The sequence below is a fragment of the Falco peregrinus genome, chromosome W (genome assembly GCF_023634155.1).
Source record: "Falco peregrinus isolate bFalPer1 chromosome W, bFalPer1.pri, whole genome shotgun sequence".
Taxonomy (NCBI): Eukaryota; Metazoa; Chordata; class Aves; order Falconiformes; family Falconidae; genus Falco; species Falco peregrinus.
The window spans coordinates 29,893,853-29,918,506 of NC_073743.1; positions in this window are offsets into that span (position 1 = coordinate 29,893,853).

Sequence of the window (24,654 nt, forward strand, 5' to 3'; positions counted from 1 at the left end):
GAAATGCATGGCATGGAAAGAAAAGAAGAGAGAAAGAGAGAGAGAGAGAAAGGAAAAGAAGAGGAAAGAAAGAAGAACAGAAGGAAAAAAAAAGAAAAAAAGGAGCCCAGAGCTCAGGGACAAGTTTTCCAGAGCGGATGGAAAAACTTACTTGCGCACTTTATGTGGAAATTGTTGCGATGATTGACCGTTCAAGACGTAATGCATGGCATGGTAAGAAAGGAAGAGAGAAAGTGAGAGAGAAAGGAAAAGAAGAGGAAAGAAAGAAGAACAGAAGGAAAAAAAAGAAAAAAAGGAGCCCAGAGCTCAGGGACAAGTTGTCCAGAGGGGATGGAAAACCTTTCTCGCACACTTTATGTGGAAAAGGTTGCGATGATTGACCGTTCAAGACGTAAGGCATGGCATGCAAAGAAAGGAAGAGAGAAAGAGAGAGAGAGAAAGGAAAAGAAGAGGAAAGAAAGAAGAACAGAAGGTAAAAAAAGAAAAAAAGGAGCCCAGAGCTAAGGGACAAGTCGTCCAGAGCGGATGGAAAAACTTACTCGCACACTTTATGTGGAAAAGTTTGCGATGATTGACCGTTCAAGACGTAAGGAAACGCATAGAAAGAAATGAAGAGAGAAATAGAGAGTGAAAAAGGAAAAGAAGAGGAAAGAAAGAAAAACAGAAGGAAAAAAGAGAAAAAAAGGAGCCCAGAGCTCAGGGACAAGTTGTCCAGAGCAGATGGAAAAACGTGCTCACCTACTTTATGTGGAAAAAGTTTCTATGATTGACCGTTCAAGACGTAAGGCATGGCATAGAAAGAAAGGAAGAGAGAAAGAGAGAGAGAGAAAGGAAAATAAGAGGAAAGAAAGAAGAACAGAAGGTAAAAAAAGAAAAAAAGGAGCCCAGAGCTCAGGGACAAGTCGTCCAGAGCGGATGGAAAAACTTACTCGCGCACTTTCCGTGGAAAAGGTGGCGATGATTGACCGTTCAAGACGTAAGGCATGGCATGAAAAGAAAGGAAGAGAGAAAGAGATAGAGAAAGGAAAAGAAAAGGAAAGAGAGAAGAACAGAAGGAAGAAAAAGAAAAAAAGGAGACCAGAGCTCAGGGACAAGTTGTCCAGAGCGGATGGAAAAACTTACTCGCGCACTTTCTGTCGAAAAGGTTGCGATGATTGACCGTTCAATACGTAAGGCATGGCATGGAAGGAAAGGAGAGGGAAAGAGAGAGAGAGAGAAAGGAACAGAAGAGGAAAGAAAGAAAACAGAAAGTAAAAAAAGAAAAAAAGGAGCCCAGAGCTCAGGGACAAGTTTTCCAGAGCAGATGGAAAAACGTGCTCACCTACTTTATGTGGAAAAAGTTGCGATGATTGACCATTCAAGACGTAATGCATGGCATGGAAAGAGAGGAAGAGAGAAAGAGAGAGAGAGAAAGGAAAAGAAGAGGAAAGAAAGAAGAACAGAAGGAAAAAAAAAGAAAAAAAGGGACCCAGAGCTCAGGAACAAGTTGTCCAGAGCGGATGGAAAAACGTGCTCGCGCACTTTCCGTGGAAAAGGTTGCGATGATTCACCGTTCAAGACGTAAGGCATGGCATGGAAAGAAAGGAGAGAGAAAGAGAGAGAGAGAAAGGAAAAGAAGAGGAAAGAAAGAAGAACAGAAGGAAAAAAAAAAAGAAAAAAAGGAGCCCAGAGCTCAGGAACAAGTTGTCCAGAGCGGATGGAAAACCTTACTCGCACACTTTCCGTGGAAAAGGTTGCGATGATTGACCGTTCAAGACGTAAGGCATGGCATGGAAAGAAAGGAAGAGAGAAAGAGAGAGAGAGAAAGGAAAAGAACAGGAAAGAAGGAAGAACAGAAGGAAAAAAAAGAAAAAACGGACACCAGAGCTCAGGGACAAGTGGTCCAGAGCGGACGGAAAAACTTACTCGCGCACTTTATTTGCAAAAGGTTACGATGATTGACCGCTCAAGACGTAAGGCATGGCATGGAAAGAAAAGGAGAGAGAAAGAGAGAGAGAGAAAGGAAAAGAAGAGGAAAGAAAGAAGAACAGAAGGAAAAAAAAAGAAAAAAAGGAGCCCAGAGCTCAGGGACAAGTTTTCCAGAGCGGATGGAAAAACTTACTCGCGCACTTTATGTGGAAATTGTTGCGATGATTGACCGTTCAAGACGTAATGCATGGCATGGTAAGAAAGGAAGAGAGAAAGTGAGAGAGAAAGGAAAAGAAGAGGAAAGAAAGAAAAACAGAAGGAAAAAAAAAGAAAAAAGGAGCCCAGCGCTCAGGGACAAGTTGTCCAGAGGGGATGGAAAAACGTGTTCGCCTACTTTATGTGGAAAAGGTTGCGATGATTGACCGTTCAAGACATAAGGAAAGGCATAGAAAGAAAGGAAGAGAGAAAGAGAGAGTGAGAAAGGAAAAGAAGAGGAAAGAGAGAAGAGCAGAAGGAAAAAAAAAAGAAAAAACGGAGACCAGAGCTCAGGGACAAGTCGTCCAGAGCGGATGGAAAAACTTACTCGTGCACTTTCCGTGGAAAAGGTGGCGATGATTGACCGTTCAAGACGTAAAGGCATGGCATGCAAAGAAGGGAAGAGAGAAAGAGAGAGAGAGAAAGGAAAAGAAGAGGAAAGAAAGAAGAACCGAAGGTAAAAAAAGAAAAAAAGGAGCCCAGAGCTCAGGGACAAGTCGTCCGGAGCGGATGGAAAAACTTTGCCGCCTAATTAAGTGGAAAAGGCTGCGATGATTGACCGTTCAAGACGTAAGGCATGGCATGGAAAGCAAGGAAGAGAGAAAGAGAGAGAGAGAAAGGAAAAGAAGAGGAAAGAAAGAAAAACAGAAGGAAAAAAAAAGAAAAAAAGGAGCCCAGAGCTCAGGGACAAGTTTTCCAGAGCGGATGGAAAAACTTAGCCGCGCACTTTATGTGGAAAAGGTTGCGATGATTGACCGTTCAAGACGTAATGCATGGCATGGAAAGAAAGCAAGAGAGAAAGAGAGAGAGAGAAAGGAAAAGAACAGGATAGAAGGAAGAACAGAAGGAAAAAAAAGAAAAAAGGAGACCAGAGCTCAGGGACAAGTGGTCCAGAGCGGACTGAAAAACTTACTCGCACACATTATGTGGAAAAGGTTACGATGATTGACCGTTCAAGACGTAAGGCATGGCATGCAAAGAAAGGAAGAGAGAAATAGAGAGTGAAAAAGGAAAAGAAGAGGAAAGAAAGAAAAACAGAAGGAAAAAAAAGAAAAAAAGGAGCCCAGAGCTCAGGGACAAGTTGTCCAGAGCAGATGGAAAAACGTGCTCACCTACTTTATGTGGAAAAAGTTTCTATGATTGACCGTTCAAGACGTAAGGCATGGCATAGAAAGAAAGGAAGAGAGAAAGAGAGAGAGAGAAAGGAAAATAAGAGGAAAGAAAGAAGAACAGAAGGTAAAAAAAGAAAAAAAGGAGCCCAGAGCTCAGGGACAAGTCGTCCAGAGCGGATGGAAAAACTTACTCGCGCACTTTCCGTGGAAAAGGTGGCGATGATTGACCGTTCAAGACGTAAGGCATGGCATGAAAAGAAAGGAAGAGAGAAAGAGATAGAGAAAGGAAAAGAAAAGGAAAGAGAGAAGAACAGAAGGAAGAAAAAGAAAAAAAGGAGCCCAGAGCTCAGGGACAAGTTTTCCAGAGCAGATGGAAAAACGTGCTCACCTACTTTATGTGGAAAAAGTTGCGATGATTGACCGTTCAAGACGTAAGGCATGGCATGGAAAGAAAGGAAGAGAGAAAGAGAGAGAGGGAAAGGAAAAGAAGAGGAAAGAAAGAAGAACAGAAGGAAAAAAAAAGAAAAAAAGGACCCCAGAGCTCAGGGACAAGTCGTCCAGAGCGGACGGAAAAACGTGTTCGCCTACTTATGTGGAAAAGGCTGCGATGATTGACTGTTCAAGACATAAGGCATGGCATGGAAAGAAAGGAAGAGAGAAAGAGAGAGAGAGAAAGGAAAAGAAGAGGAAAGAAATAAAAACAGAAGGTAAAAAAAGAAAAAAAGGAGCCCAGAGCTCAGGGACAAGTTGTCCAGAGCGGATGGAAAAACTTACTTACGCACTTTAAGTGGAAAAGGTTGCGATGATTGACCGTTCAAGACGTAATGCATGGCATGGAAAGAAAGGAAGAGAGAAAGAGAGAGAGAGAAAGGAAAAGAAGAGGAAAGAAAGAAGAACAGAAGGAAAAAAAAAGAAAAAAAGGGACCCAGAGCTCAGGAACAAGTTGTCCAGAGCGGATGGAAAAACGTGCTCGCGCACTTTCCGTGGAAAAGGTTGCGATGATTCACCGTTCAAGACGTAAGGCATGGCATGGAAAGAAAGGAGAGAGAAAGAGAGAGAGAGAAAGGAAAAGAAGAGGAAAGAAAGAAAAACAGGAGGAAAAAAAAGAAAAAAAGGAGCCCAGAGCTCAGGGACAAGTTGTCCAGAGCGGATGAAAAAACTTACTCGCACACTTTCCGTGGAAAAGGTTGCGATGATTGACCGTTCAAGACGTAAGGCATGGCATGGAAAGAAAGGAAGAGAGAAAGAGAGAGAGAGAAAGGAAAAGAACAGGAAAGAAGGAAGAACAGAAGGAAAAAAAAGAAAAAACGGAGACCAGAGCTCAGGGACAAGTGGTCCAGAGCGGACGGAAAAACTTACTCGCGCACTTTATTTGCAAAAGGTTACGATGATTGACCGCTCAAGACGTAAGGCATGGCATGGAAAGAAAAGAAGAGAGAAAGAGAGAGAGAGAAAGGAAAAGAAGAGGAAAGAAAGAAGAACAGAAGGAAAAAAAAAAGAAAAAAAGGAGCCCAGAGCTCAGGGACAAGTTTTCCAGAGCGGATGGAAAAACTTACTCGCGCACTTTATGTGGAAATTGTTGCGATGATTGACCGTTCAAGACGTAATGCATGGCATGGTAAGAAAGGAAGAGAGAAAGTGAGAGAGAAAGGAAAAGAAGAGGAAAGAAAGAAAAACAGAAGGAAAAAAAAAGAAAAAAGGAGCCCAGCGCTCAGGGACAAGTTGTCCAGAGGGGATGGAAAAACGTGTTCGCCTACTTTATGTGGAAAAGGTTGCGATGATTGACCGTTCAAGACATAAGGAAAGGCATAGAAAGAAAGGAAGAGAGAAAGAGAGAGTGAGAAAGGAAAAGAAGAGGAAAGAGAGAAGAGCAGAAGGAAAAAAAAAGAAAAAACGGAGACCAGAGCTCAGGGACAAGTCGTCCAGAGCGGATGGAAAAACTTATTCACGCACTTTATGTGGAAAAGGTTGCGATGATTGACCGTTCAAGACGTAAGGAAAGGCATAGAAAGAAAGGAAGAGAGAAATAGAGAGTGAGAAAGAAAAAGAAGAGGAAAGAAATAAAAAAAGAAGAAAAAAAAAAGAAAAAAAGGAGACCAGGGCTCAGGGACAAGTTGTCTAGAGCGGATGGAAAAACGTGCTCGCGCACTTTATGTGGAAACGGTTGCGATGATTGACCGTTCAAGACGTAAAGGCATGGCATGGAAAGAAAGGAAGAGAGAAAGAGAGAGAGAGAAAGGAAAAGAAGAGGAAAGAAAGAAGAACAGAAGGAAAAAAAAGGAATAAGGGACCCAGAGCTCAGGGACAAGTCGTCCAGAGAGGATGGAAAAACTTTGCCGCCTACTTATGTGGAAAAGGCTGCGATGATCGACCGTTCAAGACGTAAGGAAAGGCATGCAAAGAAAGGAAGAGAGAAAGAGAGAGAGGGAAAGGAAAAGAAGAGGAAAGAAAGAACAACAGAAGAAAAAAAAAGAAAAAAAGGAGCCCAGAGATCAGGGACAATTGGTCCGGAGCGGATGGAAAAACTTTGTCGCCTACTTGTGTGGAAAAGGCTGCGATGATTGACCGTTCAAGACATAAGGCATGGCATGGAAAGAAAGGAAGAGAGAAAGAGAGAGAGAGAAAGGAAAAGAAGAGGAAAGAAAGAAGAACAGAAGGTAAAAAAAGAAAAAAAGGAGCCCAGCGCTCAGGGACAAGTTGTCCAGAGCGGATGGAAAAACTTACTCACGCACTTTAAGTGGAAAAGGTTGCGATGATTGACCGTTCAAGACGTAATGCATGGCATGGAAAGAGAGGAAGAGAGAAAGAGAGAGAGAGAAAGGAAAAGAAGAGGAAAGAAAGAAGAACAGAAGGAAAAAAAAAAGAAAAAAAGGGACCCAGAGCTCAGGAACAAGTTGTCCAGAGCGGATGGAAAAACGTGCTCGCGCACTTTCCGTGGAAAAGGTTGCGATGATTGACCGTTCAAGACGTAAGGCATGGCATGGAAAGAAAGGAGAGAGAAAGAGAGAGAGAGAAAGGAAAAGAAGAGGAAAGAAAGAAGAACCGAAGGTAAAAAAAGAAAAAAAAGGAGCCCATAGCTCAGGGACAAGTTGTCCAGAGCGGATGGAAAAACTTACTCGCACACTTTATGTGGAAAAGGTTTCTATGATTGACCGTTCAAGACGTAATGCATGGCATGGTAAGAAACGAAGAGAGAAAGTGAGAGAGAAAGGAAAAGAAGAGGAAAGAAAGAAAAACAGAAGGAAAAAAAAAGAAAAAAGGAGCCCAGAGCTCAGGGACAAGTTGTCCAGAGCGGATGGAAAAACGTGTTCGCCTATTTATGTGGAATAGGTTGCGATGATTGACCGTTCAAGACGTAATGCATGGCATGGAAAGAAAGGAAGAGAGAAAGAGAGAGAGAGAAAGGAAAAGAAGAGGAAAGAAAGAAGAACAGAAGAAAAAAAAAGAAAAAAAAGGAGCCCAGGGCGCAGGGACAAGTGGTCCGGAGCGGATGGAAAAACTTTGTCGCCTACTTGTGTGGAAAAGGCTGCGATGATTGACCGTTCAATACGTAAGGCATGGCGTGGAAAGAAAGGAAGAGAGAAAGAGAGAGAGAGAAAGGAAAAGAAGAGGAAAGAAAGAAGAACAGAAGGAAAAAAAAGAAAAAAAGGAGCCCAGCGCTCAGGGACAAGTTGTCCAGAGCAGATGGAAAAACTTACTCGCGTACTTATGTTGAAAAGGTTGCGATGATTGACCGTTGAAGACGAAAGGCATGGCATGGAAAGAAAGGAAGAGAGAAAGAGAGAGAAAGAAAAGAAAAGAAGAGGAAAGAAAGAAAAACAGAAGGAAAAAAAAAGAAAAAAAGGGACCCAGAGCTCAGGGACAAGTCGTCCAGAGCGGATGGAAAAACTTGCTCACGCACTTTCCGTAGAAAAGGTTGCGATGATTGACCGTTCAAGACGTAAAGGCATGGCATGCAAAGAAAGGAAGAGAGAAAGAGAGAGAGAGAAAGGAAAAGAAGAGGAAAGAAAGAAGAACAGAAGGAAAAAAAAGAAAAAAAGGAGCCCAGAGCTCAGGGACAAGTCGTCCAGAGCGGATGGAAAAACTTATTCACGCACTTTATGTGGAAAAGGTTGCGATGATTGACCGTTCAAGACATAAGGAAAGGCATAGAAAGAAAGGAAGAGAGAAAGAGAGAGTGAGAAAGGAAAAGAAGAGGAAAGAAAGAAGAACAGAAGGAAAAAAAAGAAAAAAAGGAGCCCAGAGCTCAGGGACAAGTTGTCCAGAGCGGATGGAAAAACTTACTCGCACACTTTATGTGGAAAAGGTTGCGATGATTGACCGTTCAAGACGTAAGGATGGCATAGAAGGAAAAGAAGAGAGAAAGAGAGAGTGAGAAAGAAAAAGAAGAGGAAAGAAAGAAGAACAGAAGGAAAAAAAAGAAAAAAAGGAGCCCAGAGCTCAGGGACAACTTGTCCAGAGCAGAGGGAAAAACTTATTCACGCAGTAAATGTGGAAAAGGTTGCAATGATTGACCGTTCAAGACGTAAAGGCATGGCATGCAAAGAAGGGAAGAGAGAAAGAGAGAGAGAGAAAGGAAAAGAAGAGGAAAGAAAGAAGAACCGAAGGTAAAAAAAGAAAAAAAGGAGCCCAGAGCTCAGGGACAAGTCGTCCGGAGCGGATGGAAAAACTTTGCCGCGCACTTACTGTGGAAAAGTTTGCGATGATTGACCGTTCAAGACGTAATGCATGGCATGGAAAGAAAGGAAGAGAGAAAGAGAGAGAGAGAAAGGAAAAGAAGAGTAAAGAAAGAAGAACCGAAGGTAAAAAAAGAAAAAAAGGAGCCCAGAGCTCAGGGACAAGTCGTCCGGAGCGGATGGAAAAACTTTGCCGCGCACTTTCTGTGGAAAAGGCTGCGATGATTGACCGTTCAAGACGTAAGGCATGGCATGGAAAGAAAGCAAGAGAGAAAGAGAGAGAGAGAAAGGAAAAGAACAGGAAAGAAGGAAGAACAGAAGGAAAAAAAAGAAAAAACGGAGACCAGAGCTCAGGGACAAGTGGTCCAGAGCGGACGGAAAAACTTACTCGCGCACTTTATGTGTAAAAGGTTGCGATGATTGACCGTTCAAGACATAAGGAAAGGCATAGAAAGAAAGGAAGAGAGAAAGAGAGAGTGAGAAAGGAAAAGAAGAGGAAAGAAATAAAAACAGAAGGAAAAAAAAGAAAAAAAGGAGCCCAGAGCTCAGGGGCAAGTTGTCCAGAGCGGATGGAAAAACGTGCTCGCGCACTTTATGTGGAAACGGTTGCGATGATTGACCGTTCAATACATAAGGCATGGCATGGAAAGAAAGGAAGAGAGAAAGAGAGAGAGAGAAAGGAAAAGAAGAGGAAAGAAAGAAGAACAGAAGGAAAAAAAAGAAAAAAAGGACCCCAGAGCTCAGGGACAAGTTGTCCAGAGCGGATGGAAAAACGTGTTCGCCTATTTATGTGGAATAGGTTGCGATGATTGACCGTTCAAGACGTAATGCATGGCATGGAAAGAAAGGAAGAGAGAAAGAGAGAGAGAGAAAGGAAAAGAAGAGGCAAGAAAGAACAACAGAGGAAAAATAAGAAAAAAAAGGAGCCCAGAGCTCAGGGACAAGTGGTCCGGAGCGGATGGAAAAACTTTGTCGCCTACTTGTGTGGAAAAGGCTGCGATGATTGACCGTTCAATACGTAAGGCATGGCGTGGAAAGAAAGGAAGAGAAAAAGAGAGAGAGAGAAAGGAAAAGAAGAGGAAAGAAAGAAGAACAGAAGGAAAAAAAAGAAAAAAAGGAGCCCAGCGCTCAGGGACAAGTTGTCCAGAGCAGATGGAAAAACTTACTCGCGTACTTATGTTGAAAAGGTTGCGATGATTGACCGTTCAAGACGTAATGAATGGCATGGTAAGAAAGGAAGAGAGGAAGTGAGAGAGAAAGGAAAAGAAGAGGAAAGAAAGAAGAACAGAAGGAAAAAAAAGTAAAAAAGGAGCCCAGAGCTCAGGGACAAGTCGTCCGGAGCGGATGGAAAAACTTTGCCGCCTACTTAAGTGGAAAAGGCTGCGATGATTGACCGTTCAAGACGTAAGGCATGGCATGGAAAGAAAGGAAGAGAGAAAGAGAGAGAGAGAAAGGAAAAGAAGAGGAAAGAAAGAAGAACAGAAGGTAAAAAAAGAAAAAAAGGAGCCCAGAGCTCAGGGACAAGTCGTCCAGAGCGGATGGAAAAACTTACTCGCACACTTTATGTGGAAAAGGTTGCGATGATTGACCGTTCAAGACGTAAGGAAAGGCATGGAAAGAAAAGAAGAGAGAAAGAGAGAGTGAAAAAGGAAAAGAAGAGGAAAGAAAGAAAAACAGATGGAAAAATAAGAAAAAAAGGAGCCCAAAGCTCAGGGACAACTTGTCCAGAGCAGATGGAAAAACGTAGTCACGTAGTAAATGTGGAAAAGGTTGCGATGATCGACCGTTCAAGACGAAAGGCATGGCATGGAAAGAAAGGAAGAGAGAAAGAGAGAGTGAGAAAGGAAAAGAAGAGGAAAGAAAGAAGAACAGAAGGAAAAAAAAGAAAAAAAGGATCCCAGAGCTCAGGGACAAGTTGTCCAGAGCAGATGGAAAAACGTGCTCACCTACCTTATGTGGAAAGAGTTTCTATGATTGACCGTTCAAGACATAAGGCATGGCATAGAAAGAAAGGAAGAGAGAAAGAGAGAGAGAGAAATGAAAAGAAGAGGAAAGAAAGAAGAACAGAAGGTAAAAAAAAGAAAAAAAGGAGCCCAGATCTCAGGGACAAGTCGTCCAGAGCAGATGGAAAAACTTACTCGCGCACTTTATGTGGAAAAAGTTGCGATGATTGACCGTTCAATATGTAAGGTATGGCGTGGAAAGAAAGGAGAGAGAAAGAGAGAGAGAGAAAGGAAAAGAAGAGGAAAGAGAGAAGAACAGAAGGAAAAAAAAAGAAAAAACGGAGACCAGAGCTCAGGAACAAGTCGTCCAGAGCGGATGGAAAAACTTATTCACGCACTAAAGGTGGAAAAGGTGGCGATGATTGACCGTTCAAGACGTAAAGGCATGGCATGCAAAGAAAGGAAGAAAGAAAGAGAGAGAGAGAAATGAAAAGAAGAGGAAAGAAAGAAAAACAGAAGGTAAAAAAAGAAAAAAAGGAGCCCAGAGCTCAGGGACAAGTCGTCCAGAGCGGATGGAAAAACTTATTCACGCACTTTATGTGGAAAAGGTTGCGATGATTGACCGTTCAAGACGTAAGGAAAGGCATAGAAAGAAAGGAAGAGAGAAATAGAGAGTGAGAAAGGAAAAGAAGAGGAAAGAAATAAAAAAAGAAGAAAAAAAAAAAGAAAAAAAGGAGCCCAGCGCTCAGGGACAAGTTGTCCAGAGCAGATGGAAAAACTTACTCGCGTACTTATGTTGAAAAGGTTGCGATGATTGACCGTTCAAGACGAAAGGCATGGCATGGAAAGAAAGGAAGAGAGAAAGAGAGAGAAAGAAAAGAAAAGAAGAGGAAAGAAAGAAAAACAGAAGGAAAAAAAAAGAAAAAAAGGGACCCAGAGCTCAGGGACAACTTGTCCAGAGCAGATGGAAAAACTTAGTCACGCAGTAAATGTGGAAAAGGTTGCGATGATCGACCATTCAAGACGAAAGGCATGGCATGGAAAGAAAGGAAGAGAGAAAGAGAGAGAGAGAATGGAAAAGAAGAGGAAAGAAAGAAAAACAGAAGGAAAAAAAAGAAAAAAAGGAGCCCAGAGCTCAGGGACAAGTTGTCCAGAGCGGATGGAAAAACTTACTCGCACACTTTATGTGGAAAAGGTTGCGATGATTGACCGTTCAAGACGTAATGCATGGCATGGAAAGAAAGGAAGAGAGAAAGTGAGAGAGAGAAAGGAAAAGAAGAGTAAAGAAAGAAGAACCGAAGGTAAAAAAAGAAAAAAAAGGAGCCCAGGGCGCAGGGACAAGTGGTCCGGAGCGGATGGAAAAACTTTGTCGCCTACTTGTGTGGAAAAGGCTGCGATGATTGACCGTTCAATACGTAAGGCATGGCGTGGAAAGAAAGGAAGAGAGAAAGAGAGAGAGAGAAAGGAAAAGAAGAGGAAAGAAAGAAGAACAGAAGGAAAAAAAAGAAAAAAAGGAGCCCAGCGCTCAGGGACAAGTTGTCCAGAGCAGATGGAAAAACTTACTCGCGTACTTATGTTGAAAAGGTTGCGATGATTGACCGTTCAAGACGAAAGGCATGGCATGGAAAGAAAGGAAGAGAGAAAGAGAGAGAAAGAAAAGAAAAGAAGAGGAAAGAAAGAAAAACAGAAGGAAAAAAAAAGAAAAAAAGGGACCCAGAGCTCAGGGACAAGTCGTCCAGAGCGGATGGAAAAACTTGCTCACGCACTCTCCGTAGAAAAGGTTGCGATGATTGACCGTTCAAGACGTAAAGGCATGGCATGCAAAGAAAGGAAGAGAGAAAGAGAGAGAGAGAAAGGAAAAGAAGAGGAAAGAAAGAAGAACAGAAGGAAAAAAAAGAAAAAAAGGAGCCCAGAGCTCAGGGACAAGTCGTCCAGAGCGGATGGAAAAACTTATTCACGCACTAAAGGTGGAAAAGGTTGCGATGATTGACCGTTCAAGACATAAGGAAAGGCATAGAAAGAAAGGAAGAGAGAAAGAGAGAGTGAGAAAGGAAAAGAAGAGGAAAGAAAGAAGAACAGAAGGAAAAAAAAGAAAAAAAGGAGCCCAGAGCTCAGGGACAAGTTGTCCAGAGCGGATGGAAAAACTTACTCGCACACTTTATGTGGAAAAGGTTGCGATGATTGACCGTTCAAGACGTAAGGATGGCATAGAAGGAAAAGAAGAGAGAAAGAGAGAGTGAGAAAGAAAAAGAAGAGGAAAGAAAGAAGAACAGAAGGAAAAAAAAGAAAAAAAGGAGCCCAGAGCTCAGGGACAACTTGTCCAGAGCAGAGGGAAAAACTTATTCACGCAGTAAATGTGGAAAAGGTTGCAATGATTGACCGTTCAATACGTAAGGCATGGCATGGAAAGAAAGGAAGAGAGAAAGAGAGAGAGAGAAAGGAAAAGAAGAGGAAAGAAAGAAGAACAGAAGGAAAAAAAAGAAAAAAAGGGACCCAGAGCTCAGGGACAAGTCGTCCAGAGCGGATGGAAAAACTTACTCGTGCACTTTCCGTGGAAAAGGTTGCGATGATTGACCGTTCAAGACGTAAAGGCATGGCATGCAAAGAAGGGAAGAGAGAAAGAGAGAGAGAGAAAGGAAAAGAAGAGGAAAGAAAGAAGAACCGAAGGTAAAAAAAGAAAAAAAGGAGCCCAGAGCTCAGGGACAAGTCGTCCGGAGCGGATGGAAAAACTTTGCCGCGCACTTACTGTGGAAAAGTTTGCGATGATTGACCGTTCAAGACGTAATGCATGGCATGGAAAGAAAGGAAGAGAGAAAGAGAGAGAGAGAAAGGAAAAGAAGAGTAAAGAAAGAAGAACCGAAGGTAAAAAAAGAAAAAAAGGAGCCCAGAGCTCAGGGACAAGTCGTCCGGAGCGGATGGAAAAACTTTGCCGCGCACTTTCTGTGGAAAAGGCTGCGATGATTGACCGTTCAAGACGTAAGGCATGGCATGGAAAGAAAGCAAGAGAGAAAGAGAGAGAGAGAAAGGAAAAGAACAGGAAAGAAGGAAGAACAGAAGGAAAAAAAAGAAAAAACGGAGACCAGAGCTCAGGGACAAGTGGTCCAGAGCGGACGGAAAAACTTACTCGCGCACTTTATGTGTAAAAGGTTGCGATGATTGACCGTTCAAGACATAAGGAAAGGCATAGAAAGAAAGGAAGAGAGAAAGAGAGAGTGAGAAAGGAAAAGAAGAGGAAAGAAATAAAAACAGAAGGAAAAAAAAGAAAAAAAGGAGCCCAGAGCTCAGGGACAAGTTGTCCAGAGCGGATGGAAAAATGTGCTCGCGCACTTTATGTGGAAACGGTTGCGATGATTGACCGTTCAATACATAAGGCATGGCATGGAAAGAAAGGAAGAGAGAAAGAGAGAGAGAGAAAGGAAAAGAAGAGGAAAGAAAGAAGAACAGAAGGAAAAAAAAGAAAAAAAGGACCCCAGAGCTCAGGGACAAGTTGTCCAGAGCGGATGGAAAAACGTCTTCGCCTATTTATGTGGAATAGGTTGCGATGATTGACCGTTCAAGAGGTAATGCATGGCATGGAAAGAAAGGAAGAGAGAAAGAGAGAGAGAGAAAGGAAAAGAAGAGGCAAGAAAGAACAACAGAGGAAAAATAAGAAAAAAAAGGAGCCCAGAGCTCAGGGACAAGTGGTCCGGAGCGGATGGAAAAACTTTGTCGCCTACTTGTGTGGAAAAGGCTGCGATGATTGACCGTTCAATACGTAAGGCATGGCGTGGAAAGAAAGGAAGAGAGAAAGAGAGAGAGAGAAAGGAAAAGAAGAGGAAAGAAAGAAGAACAGAAGGAAAAAAAAGAAAAAAAGGAGCCCAGCGCTCAGGGACAAGTTGTCCAGAGCAGATGGAAAAACTTACTCGCGTACTTATGTTGAAAAGGTTGCGATGATTGACCGTTCAAGACGTAATGCATGGCATGGTAAGAAAGGAAGAGAGAAAGTGAGAGAGAAAGGAAAAGAAGAGGAAAGAAAGAAGAACAGAAGGAAAAAAAAGTAAAAAAGGAGCCCAGAGCTCAGGGACAAGTCGTCCGGAGCGGATGGAAAAACTTTGCCGCCTACTTAAGTGGAAAAGGCTGCGATGATTGACCGTTCAAGACGTAAGGCATGGCATGGAAAGAAAGGAAGAGAGAAAGAGAGAGAGAGAAAGGAAAAGAAGAGGAAAGAAAGAAGAACAGAAGGTAAAAAAAGAAAAAAAGGAGCCCAGAGCTCAGGGACAAGTCGTCCAGAGCGGATGGAAAAACTTACTCGCACACTTTATGTGGAAAAGGTTGCGATGATTGACCGTTCAAGACGTAAGGAAAGGCATAGAAAGAAAGGAAGAGAGAAATAGAGAGTGAAAAAGGAAAAGAAGAGGAAAGAAAGAAAAACAGATGGAAAAATAAGAAAAAAAGGAGCCCAAAGCTCAGGGACAACTTGTCCAGAGCAGATGGAAAAACTTAGTCACGCAGTAAATGTGGAAAAGGTTGCGATGATCGACCGTTCAAGACGAAAGGCATGGCATGGAAAGAAAGGAAGAGAGAAAGAGAGAGTGAGAAAGGAAAAGAAGAGGAAAGAAAGAAGAACAGAAGGAAAAAAAAGAAAAAAAGGATCCCAGAGCTCAGGGACAAGTTGTCCAGAGCAGATGGAAAAACGTGCTCACCTACCTTATGTGGAAAAAGTTTCTATGATTGACCGTTCAAGACATAAGGCATGGCATAGAAAGAAAGGAAGAGAGAAAGAGAGAGAGAGAAAGGAAAAGAAGAGGAAAGAAAGAAGAACAGAAGGAAAAAAAAGAAAAAAAGGAGCCCAGAGCTCAGGGACAAGTCGTCCAGAGCAGATGGAAAAACTTACTCGCGCACTTTATGTGGAAAAAGTTGCGATGATTGACCGTTCAATATGTAAGGTATGGCGTGGAAAGAAAGGAGAGAGAAAGAGAGAGAGAGAAAGGAAAAGAAGAGGAAAGAAAGAAGAACAGAAGGAAAAAAAAAGAAAAAACAAAGACCAGAGCTCAGGAACAAGTCGTCCAGAGCGGATGGAAAAACTTACTCGCGCACTTTCCGTGGAAAAGGTGGCGATGATTGACCGTTCAAGACGTAAAGGCATGGCATGCAAAGAAAGGAAGAAAGAAAGAGAGAGAGAGAAATGAAAAGAAGAGGAAAGAAAGAAAAACAGAAGGTAAAAAAAGAAAAAAAGGAGCCCAGAGCTCAGGGACAAGTCGTCCAGAGCGGATGGAAAAACTTATTCACGCACTTTATGTGGAAAAGGTTGCGATGATTGACCGTTCAAGACGTAAGGAAAGGCATAGAAAGAAAGGAAGAGAGAAATAGAGAGTGAGAAAGGAAAAGAAGAGGAAAGAAATAAAAAAAGAAGAAAAAAAAAAAGAATAAAAGGAGACCAGGGCTCAGGGACAAGTTGTCTAGAGCGGATGGAAAAACGTGCTCGCGCACTTTATGTGGAAACGGTTGCGATGATTGACCGTTCAAGACGTAAAGGCATGGCATGGAAAGAAAGGAAGAGAGAAAGAGAGAGAGAGAAAGGAAAAGAAGAGGAAAGAAAGAAGAACAGAAGGAAAAAAAAGAAATAAGGGACCCAGAGCTCAGGGACAAGTCGTCCAGAGAGGATGGAAAAACTTTGCCGCCTACTTATGTGGAAAAGGCTGCGATGATCGACCGTTCAAGACGTAAGGAAAGGCATGCAAAGAAAGGAAGAGAGAAAGAGAGAGAGGGAAAGGAAAAGAAGAGGAAAGAAAGAACAACAGAAGAAAAAAAAGAAAAAAAGGAGCCCAGCGCTCAGGGACAAGTTGTCCAGAGCAGATGGAAAAACTTACTCGCGTACTTATGTTGAAAAGGTTGCGATGATTGACCGTTCAAGACGAAAGGCATGGCATGGAAAGAAAGGAAGAGAGAAAGAGAGAGAAAGAAAAGAAAAGAAGAGGAAAGAAAGAAAAACAGAAGGAAAAAAAAAGAAAAAAAGGGACCCAGACCTCAGGGACAACTTGTCCAGAGCAGATGGAAAAACTTAGTCACGCAGTAAATGTGGAAAAGGTTGCGATGATCGACCATTCAAGACGAAAGGCATGGCATGGAAAGAAAGGAAGAGAGAAAGAGAGAGAGAGAATGGAAAAGAAGAGGAAAGAAAGAAAAACAGAAGGAAAAAAAAGAAAAAAAGGAGCCCAGAGCTCAGGGACAAGTTGTCCAGAGCGGATGGAAAAACTTACTCGCACACTTTATGTGGAAAAGGTTGCGATGATTGACCGTTCAAGACGTAATGCATGGCATGGAAAGAAAGGAAGAGAGAAAGTGAGAGAGAGAAAGGAAAAGAAGAGGAAAGAAAGAAGAACAGAAGGTAAAAAAAAGAAAAAAAGGAGCCCAGAGCTCAGGGACAAGTGGTCCGAAGCGGATGGAAAAACTTTGCCGCCTGCTTATGTGGAAAAGGCTGCGATGATTGACCATTCAAGACGTAAGGCATGGCATGGAAAGAAAGCAAGAGAGAAAGAGAGAGAGAGAAAGGAAAAGAACAGGAAAGAAGGAAGAACAGAAGGAAAAAAAAGAAAAAACGGAGACCAGAGCTCAGGGACAAGTGGTCCAGAGCGGACGGAAAAACTTACTCGCGCACTTTATTTGCAAAAGGTTACGATGATTGACCGCTCAAGACGTAAGGCATGGCATGGAAAGAAAGGAAGAGAGAAAGAGAGAGAGAGAAAGGAAAAGAAGAGGAAAGAAAGAAGAACAGAAGGAAAAAAAAAGAAAAAACGGAGACCAGAGCTCAGGGACAAGTTGTCCAGAGCAGATGGAAAAACGTGCTCACCTACTTTATGTGGAAAAAGTTTCTATGATTGACCGTTCAAGACGTAAGGCATGGCATAGATAGAAAGGAAGAGAGAAAGAGAGAGAGAGAAAGGAAAAGAAGAGGAAAGAAAGAAGAACAGAAGGTAAAAAAAAGAAAAAAAGGAGCCCAGAGCTCAGGGACAACTTCTCCAGAGCAGATGGAAAAACATAGTCACGGAGTAAATGTGGAAAAAGTTGCGATGATTGACCGTTCAATATGTAAGGGATGGCGTGGAAAGAAAGGAAGAGAGAAAGAGAGAGAGAGAAAGGAAAAGAAGAGGAAAGAGAGAAGAGCAGAAGGAAAAAAAAAGAAAAAACGGAGACCAGAGTTCAGGGACAAGTCGTCCAGAGCGGATGGAAAAACTTACTCGTGCACTTTCCGTGGAAAAGGTGGCGATGATTGACCGTTCAAGACGTAAAGGCATGGCATGCAAAGAAAGGAAGAGAGAAAGAGAGAGAGAGAAATGAAAAGAAGAGGAAAGAAAGAAGAACAGAAGGAAAAAAAACAAAAAACGGAGACCAGAGCTCAGGGACAAGTGGTCCAGAGCGGACGGAAAAACTTACTCGCGCACTTTATTTGCAAAAGGTTACGATGATTGACCGCTCAAGACGTAAGGCATGGCATGGAAAGAAAAGAAGAGAGAAAGAGAGAGAGAGAAAGGAAAAGAAGAGGAAAGAAAGAAGAACAGAAGGAAAAAAAAAGAAAAAAAGGAGCCCAGAGCTCAAGGAGAAGTTGTCCAGAGGGGATGGAAAAACTTACTCGCGTACTTTATTTGTAAAAGCTTGCCATGATTGACCGTTTAATACGTAAAGGCATGGCATGGAACGAAAGGAGGAGAGAAAGAGAGAGAGAGAGAAAGGAAAAGAAGAGGAAAGAAAGAAAATCAGAAGGAAAAAAAAGAAAAAAAGGGACCCAGAGCTCAGGGACAAGTTTTCCAGAGTGGATGGAAAAACGTGCTCGTGCACTTTCCGTGGAAAAGGTTGTGATGATTGACCGTTCAAGACGTAATACATGGCATGGAAAGAAAGGAAGAGAGAAAGAGAGAGAGAGAAAGGAAAAGAAGAGTAAAGAAAGATGAACAGAAGGAAAAAAAAGAAAAAAAGGAACCCACAGCCCAGGGACAAGTTGTCAAGAGGGGATGGAAAAACTTACTCGTGCACATTCCGTGAAAAAGGTTGCGATGATTGACCATTTAATACGTAAGGCATGGCATGGAAAGAAAGGAAGGGAGAAAGAGAGAGAGAGAAAGGAAAAGAAGAGGAAAGAAAGAACAACAGATGGTAAAAAAAGAAAAAAAGGAGCCCAGAGCTCAGGGACAAGTCGTCCAGAGCGGATGGAAGAACTTTTTCACGCACTTTATGTGGAAAAGGTTGCGATGATTGACCGTTAAAGATGTAATGCATGGCATGGAAAGAAAGGAAGAGAGAAAGAGTGAGAGAGAAAGGAAAATAAGAGGAAAGAAAGAAGAACAGAAGGAAAAAAAAAAAAGAGAAAAAGGAGCCCAGAGCTCAGAGACAAGTTGTCCAGAGCGGATGGAAAAACGTGCTCGCGCACTTTATGTGGAAAAGGTTGCGATGATTGACCGTTTAAGACGTAAGGCATGGCATGGAAAGAAAGGAAGGGAGAAAGGGAGAGAGAGAAAGGAAAAGAAGAGGAAAGAAAGAAGAACAGAAGGAAAAAAAAGAAAAAAAGGAGCCCAGAGCTCAGGGACAAGTTGTCCAGAGCGCATTGAAAAACGTATTCGTGCACTTTATGTGGAAAAGGTTGCCATGATTGACCGTTCAATACGTAAGGCATGGCATGGAAAGAAAGGAAGAGAGAAAGAGAGAGAGAGAAAGGAAAAGAAGAGGAAAGAAAGAGCAACAGAAGAAAAAAAAAAAAGAAAAAAAGGAGCCCAGAGCTCAGGGACAAGATGTCCAGAGCGGGTGGAAAAACGTGCTCGCCTACTGTATGTGGAACAGGTTGAGATCATTGACTGTTCTATACGTAATGCATGGCATGGAAAGAAAGGAAGAGAGAAAGAGAGAGAGAGAAAGGAAAAGAAGAGGAAAGAAAGAAGAACAGAAGGAAAGAAAAGAAAAAAAGGGGACCAGAGCTAAGGGACAAGTTGTCCAGAGCGGATGGAAAAACTTATTCGCGTACTTATGTGGAAAAGGTTGCGATGACTGACCGTTCAATACGTAAGGCATGCCATGGAAAGAAAGGAAGAGAGAAAGAGAGAGAGAGAAAGGAAAATAAGAGGAAAGAAAGAAGAACAGAAGGAAAAAAATGAAAAAAAGGAGCCCAGAGCCCAGGGACAAGTTGTCCAGAGCGGATGGAAAAATTTAGTCGAGCACTTCATGTGGAAAAGGTTGCGATGATTGACCGTTCAATACGTAATGCATGGCATGGAAACAAAGAAAGAGAGAGAGAGAGAGGGAGAAAGGAAAAGAAGAGGAAAGAAAGAAGAACAGAAAAAAAAAAAAGAAAAAAAGGAGCCCAGAGCTCAGGGACAAGTTTTCCAGAGCGGATGGAAAAACGTACTCGCGTACTTTATTTGTAAAAGCTTGCCATGATTGACCGTTCAAGACGTAAGAATGGCATGGAACGAAAGGAAGAGAGAAAGAGAGAGAGAGAAGGGAAAAGAAGAGGAAAGAAAGAAGAACAGAAGGAAAAAAAAAGAAAAAAGGAGCCCAGAGCTCAGGGACAAGATGTCCAGAGCGGATGGAAAAACTTAGTCGCGCACTTTTTTTGCAAAAGTTTGCGATGATTGACCCTTCAATACGTAAGGCATGGCATGGAAAGAAATGAAGAGAGAAAGAGAGAGAGAGAAAGGAAAAGAAGAGGAAAGAATGAAGAACAGAAGGAAAAAAATAGAAAAAAGGAACCCAGAGCTCAGGGACAAGTGGTCCAGAGCGGATGGAAAAACTTAGTCGAGCAATAATTTTGGAAAAGGTTGCGATGACTGACCGTTCAAGACGTAATGCATGGCATGGAAAGAAAGGAAGAGAGAAAGTGAGTGAGAGAAAGGAAAAGAAGAGGAAAGAAAGAAGAACAGAAGGAAAAAAAAGAAAAAAAGGAGACCAGAGCTCAGGGACAAGTTGTCCAGAGCGGATGGAAAAACTTACTAGCGCACTTTATGTGGAAAAGGTTGCGATGATTGACCGTCCAATACGTAAGGCATTGCATGGAACGAAAGCAAGAGAGAAAGAGAGAGAGAGAAAGGAAAAGAAGAGGAAAGAAAGAAAAACAGAAGGAAAAAAAAGAAAAAAAGGAGCCCAGAGCTCAGGGACAAGTTTTCCAGAGCGGATGGAAAAACGACTCGCGCACGTTAAAGCGGAAAAGGTTGGGATGATTGACCATTCAATACGTAAGGCATGGCAAGGAAAGAAAGGAAGAGAGAAAGAGAAAGGGAGAAAGGAAAAGAAGAGGAAAGAAAGAAGAACAGAAAAAAAAAAAAAAAAAAAAAAAAGGAGACCAGAGCTCAGGGACAAGTTTTCCAGAGCGGATGGAAAAACTTAGTCGAGCAACAATTTTGGAAAAGGTTGCGATGGCTGACCGTTCAAAACGTAAGGCATGCCATGGAAAGAAAGGAAGAGAGAAAGAGAGAGAGAGAAAGGAAAAGAAGAGGAAAGAAAGAAGAACAGAAGGAAAAAAAAAGAAAAAAGGAACCCAGAGCTCAGGGACAAGTGGTCCAGAGCGGATGGAAAAACTTAGTCGAGCAATAATTTTGGAAAAGGTTGCGATGACTGACCGTTCAATACGTAAGGCATGGCATGGAAAGAAAGGAAGAGAGAAAGAGAGAGAGAGAAAGGAAAAGAAGAGGAAAGAAAGAAGAACAGAAGGAAAAAAAAGAAAAAAGGAGCCCAGAGCTCAGGGACAAGATGTCCAGAGCGGGTGGAAAAACGTGCTCGCCTACTGTATGTGGAACAGGTTGAGATCATTGACTGTTCTATACGTAATGCATGGCATGGAAAGAAAGAAAGAGAGAAAGTGAGAGAGAGAAAGGAAAGGAAGAGGAAAGAAAGAAGAACAGAGGGATAAAAAAGAAAAAAAGGGGACCAGAGCTAAGGGACAAGTTGTCCAGAGCGGATGGAAAAACTTATTCGCGTACTTATGTGGAAAAGGTTGCGATGACTGACCGTTCAATACGTAAGGCATGGCAAGGAAAGAAAGGAAGAGAGAAAGAGAGAGGGAGAAAGGAAAAGAAGAGGAAAGAAAGAAGAACAGAAAAAAAAAAAAGAAAAAAAGTAGCCCAGAGCTCAGGGACAAGTTTTCCAGAGCGGATGGAAAAACGTACTCGCGTACTTTATTTGTAAAAGCTTGCCATGATTGACCGTTCAAGACGTAAGGATGGCATGGAACGAAAGGAAGAGAGAAAGAGAGAGAGAGAAGGGAAAAGAAGAGGAAAGAAAGAAGAACAGAAGGAAAAAAAAGAAAAAAGGAGCCCAGAGCTCAGGGACAAGATGTCCAGAGCGGATGGAAAAACGTGCTCGCGCACTTTATGTTGAAAAGGTTGCGATGATTGACCATTCAATACGTAAGGCATGGCATGGAAAGAAATGAAAAGAGAAAGAGAGAGAGAGAAAGAAAAAGAAGAGGAAAGAAAGAAGAACAGAAGGAAAAAAAAGAAAAAAGAAGACCATAGCTCAGGGACAACTTTTCCAGAGCGGATGGAAAAACTTAGTCGCGCGCGTAAAGTGGAAAAGTTTGCGATGATTGGCCGTTCAATACGTAAGGCATGGCATGGAAAGAAAGGAAGTAAGAAAGAGAGAGAGAAAGGAAAAGAAGAGGAAAGAAAGAAGAACAGAAGGAAAAAAAAGAAAAAAGGAGACCATAGCTCAGGGACAACTTTTCCAGAGCGGATGGAAAAACTTAGTCGCGCACGTAATGTGGAAAAGTTTGCGATGATTGGCCGTTCAATACGTAAGGCATGGCATGGAAAGAAAGGAAGTAAGAAAGAGAGAGAGAAAAAGCAAAAGAAGAGGAAAGAAAGAGCAACAGACGAAAAAAAAAAAAGAAAAAAAGGAGCCCAGAGCTCAGGGACAAGATGTCCAGAGCGGGTGGAAAAACGTGCTCGCCTACTGTATGTGGAACAGGTTGAGATCATTAACTGTTCTATACGTAATGCATGGCATGGAAAGAAAGGAAGAGAGAAAGAGAGAGAGAGAAAGGAAAAGAAGAGGAAAGAAAGAAGAACAGAAGGAAAAAAAAAAAAAAAAAAGGGGACCAGAGCTCAGGGACAAGTTGTCCAGAGCGGATGGAAAAACTTATTCGCGTACTTATGTGGAAAAGGTTGCGATGGCTGACCGTTCAAAACGTAAGGCATGCCATGGAAAGAAAGGAAGAGAGAAAGAGAGAGAGAGAAAGGAAAAGAAGAGGAAAGAAAGAAGAACAGAAGGAAAAAAAAGAAAAAAGGAGCCCATAGCTCAGGGACAACTTTTCCAGAGCGGATGGAAAAACTTACTCGCGCACTTTATGTTGAAAAGGTTGTGATGATTGACCGTTCAATACGTAAGGCATGGCATGGAAAGAAAGGAAGAGAGAAAGAGAGAGAGAGAAAGGAAAAGAAGAGGAAAGAAAGAAGAACAGAAGGACAAAAAAGAAAAAAGGAGCCCATAGCTCAGGGACAACTTTTCCAGAGCGGATGGAAAAACTTACTCGCGCACTTTATGTTGAAAAGGTTGTGATGATTGACCGTTCAATACGTAAGGCATGGCATGGAAAGAAAGGAAGAGAGAAAGAGAGAGAGAGAAAGAAAAAGAAGAGGAAAGAAAGAAGAACAGAAGGAAAAAAAAGAAAAAAAAGGAGACCAGAGCTCAGGGACAAGTTGTCCAGAGCGGATGGAAAAACTTACTCGCGCACTTTATGTGGAAAAGGTTGCGATGATTGACCGTTCAATACGTAAGGCATGGCATGGAAAGAAATGAAGAGAGAAAGAGAGAGAGAGAAAGGAAAAGAAGAGGAAAGAAAGAAGAACAGAAGGACAAAAAAGAAAAAAAGGAGCCCAGAGCTCAGGGACAAGTGGTCCAGAGCGGATGGAAAAACTTAATCGCGCACTTTATGTGGAAAAGGTTGCGATGACTGAACGTTCAATACGTAAGGCATGGCATGGAAAGAAAGGAAGAGAGAAAGAGAGAGAGAGAAAGGAAAAGAAGAGGAAAGAAAGAAGAACAGAAGGAAAAAAAAGAAAAAAGGAGCCCATAGCTCAGGGACAAGTTGTCCAGAGCGGATGGAAAAACTTACTCGCGCACTTTATGTTGAAAAGGTTGTGATGATTGACCGTTCAATACGTAAGGCATGGCATGGAAAGAAAGGAAGAGAGAAAGAGAGAGAGAGAAAGGAAAAGAAGAGGAAAGAAAGAAGAACAGAAGGAAAAAAAAGAAAAAAAGGAGCCCAGAGCTCAGGGACAAGTTGTCCAGAGCGGATGGAAAAACTTACTCGCGCACTTTATGTGGAAAAGGTTGCGATGATTGACCGTTCAATACGAAAGGCATGGCATGGAAAGAAATGAAGAGAGAAAGAGAGAGAGAGAAAGGAAAAGAAGAGGAAAGAAAGAAGAACAGAAGGACAAAAAAGAAAAAAAGGAGCCCAGAGCTCAGGGACAAGTGGTCCAGAGCGGATGGAAAAACTTAATCGCGCACTTTATGTGGAAAAGGTTGCGATGACTGACCGTTCAATACGTAAGGCATGGCATGGAAAGAAAGGAAGAGAGAAAGAGAGAGAAAGGAAAAGAAGAGGAAAGAAAGAAGAACAGAAGGAAAAAAAAAGAAAAAAGGAACCCAGAGCTCAGGGACAAGTGGTCCAGAGCGGATGGAAAAACTTAGTCGAGCAATAATTTTGGAAAAGGTTGCGATGACTGAGCGTTCAATACGTAAGGCATGGCATGGAAAGAAAGGAAGAGAGAAAGAGAGAGAGAGAAAGGAAAAGAAGAGGAAAGAAAGAAGAACAGAAGGAAAAAAAAGAAAAAAGGAGACCATAGCTCAGGGACAAGTTTTCCAGAGCGGATGGAAAAACTTACTCGCGCACGTAAAGTGGAAAAGTTTGCGATGATTGACCGTTAAATACGTAAGGCATGGCATGTAAAGAAATGAAGAGAGAAAGAGAGAGAGAAAAAGCAAAAGAAGAGGAAAGAAAGAGCAACAGAAGAAAAAAAAAAAAGAAATAAGGAACCCAGAGCTCAGGGACAAGTGGTCCAGAGCGGATGGAAAAACTTAGTCGAGCAATAATTTTGGAAAAGGTTGCGATGACTGAGCGTGCAATACGTAAGGCATGGCATGGAAAGAAAGGAAGAGAGAAAGAGAGAGAGAGAAAGGAAAAGAAGAGGAAAGAAAGAAGAACAGAAGGAAAAAAAAGAAAAAAGGAGACCATAGCTCAGGGACAAGTGGTCCAGAGCGGATGGAAAAACTTAGTCGCGCACGTAAAGTGGAAAAGTTTGCGATGATTGGCCGTTCAATACGTAAGGCATGGCAAGGAAAGAAAGGAAGAGAGAAAGAGAGAGGGAGAAAGGAAAAGAGGAGGAAAGAAAGAAGAACAGAAGGAAAAAAAAGAAAAAAGGAGACCATAGCTCAGGGACAACTTTTCCAGAGCGGATGGAAAAACTTAGTCGCGCACGTAATGTGGAAAAGTTTGCGATGATTGGCCGTTCAATACGTAAGGCATGGCATGGAAAGAAAGGAAGTAAGAAAGAGAGAGAGAAAAAGCAAAAGAAGAGGAAAGAAAGAGCAACAGACGAAAAAAAAAAAAGAAAAAAAGGAGCCCAGAGCTCAGGGACAAGATGTCCAGAGCGGGTGGAAAAACGTGCTCGCCTACTGTATGTGGAACAGGTTGAGATCATTAACTGTTCTATACGTAATGCATGGCATGGAAAGAAAGGAAGAGAGAAAGAGAGAGAGAGAAAGGAAAAGAAGAGGAAAGAAAGAAGAACAGAA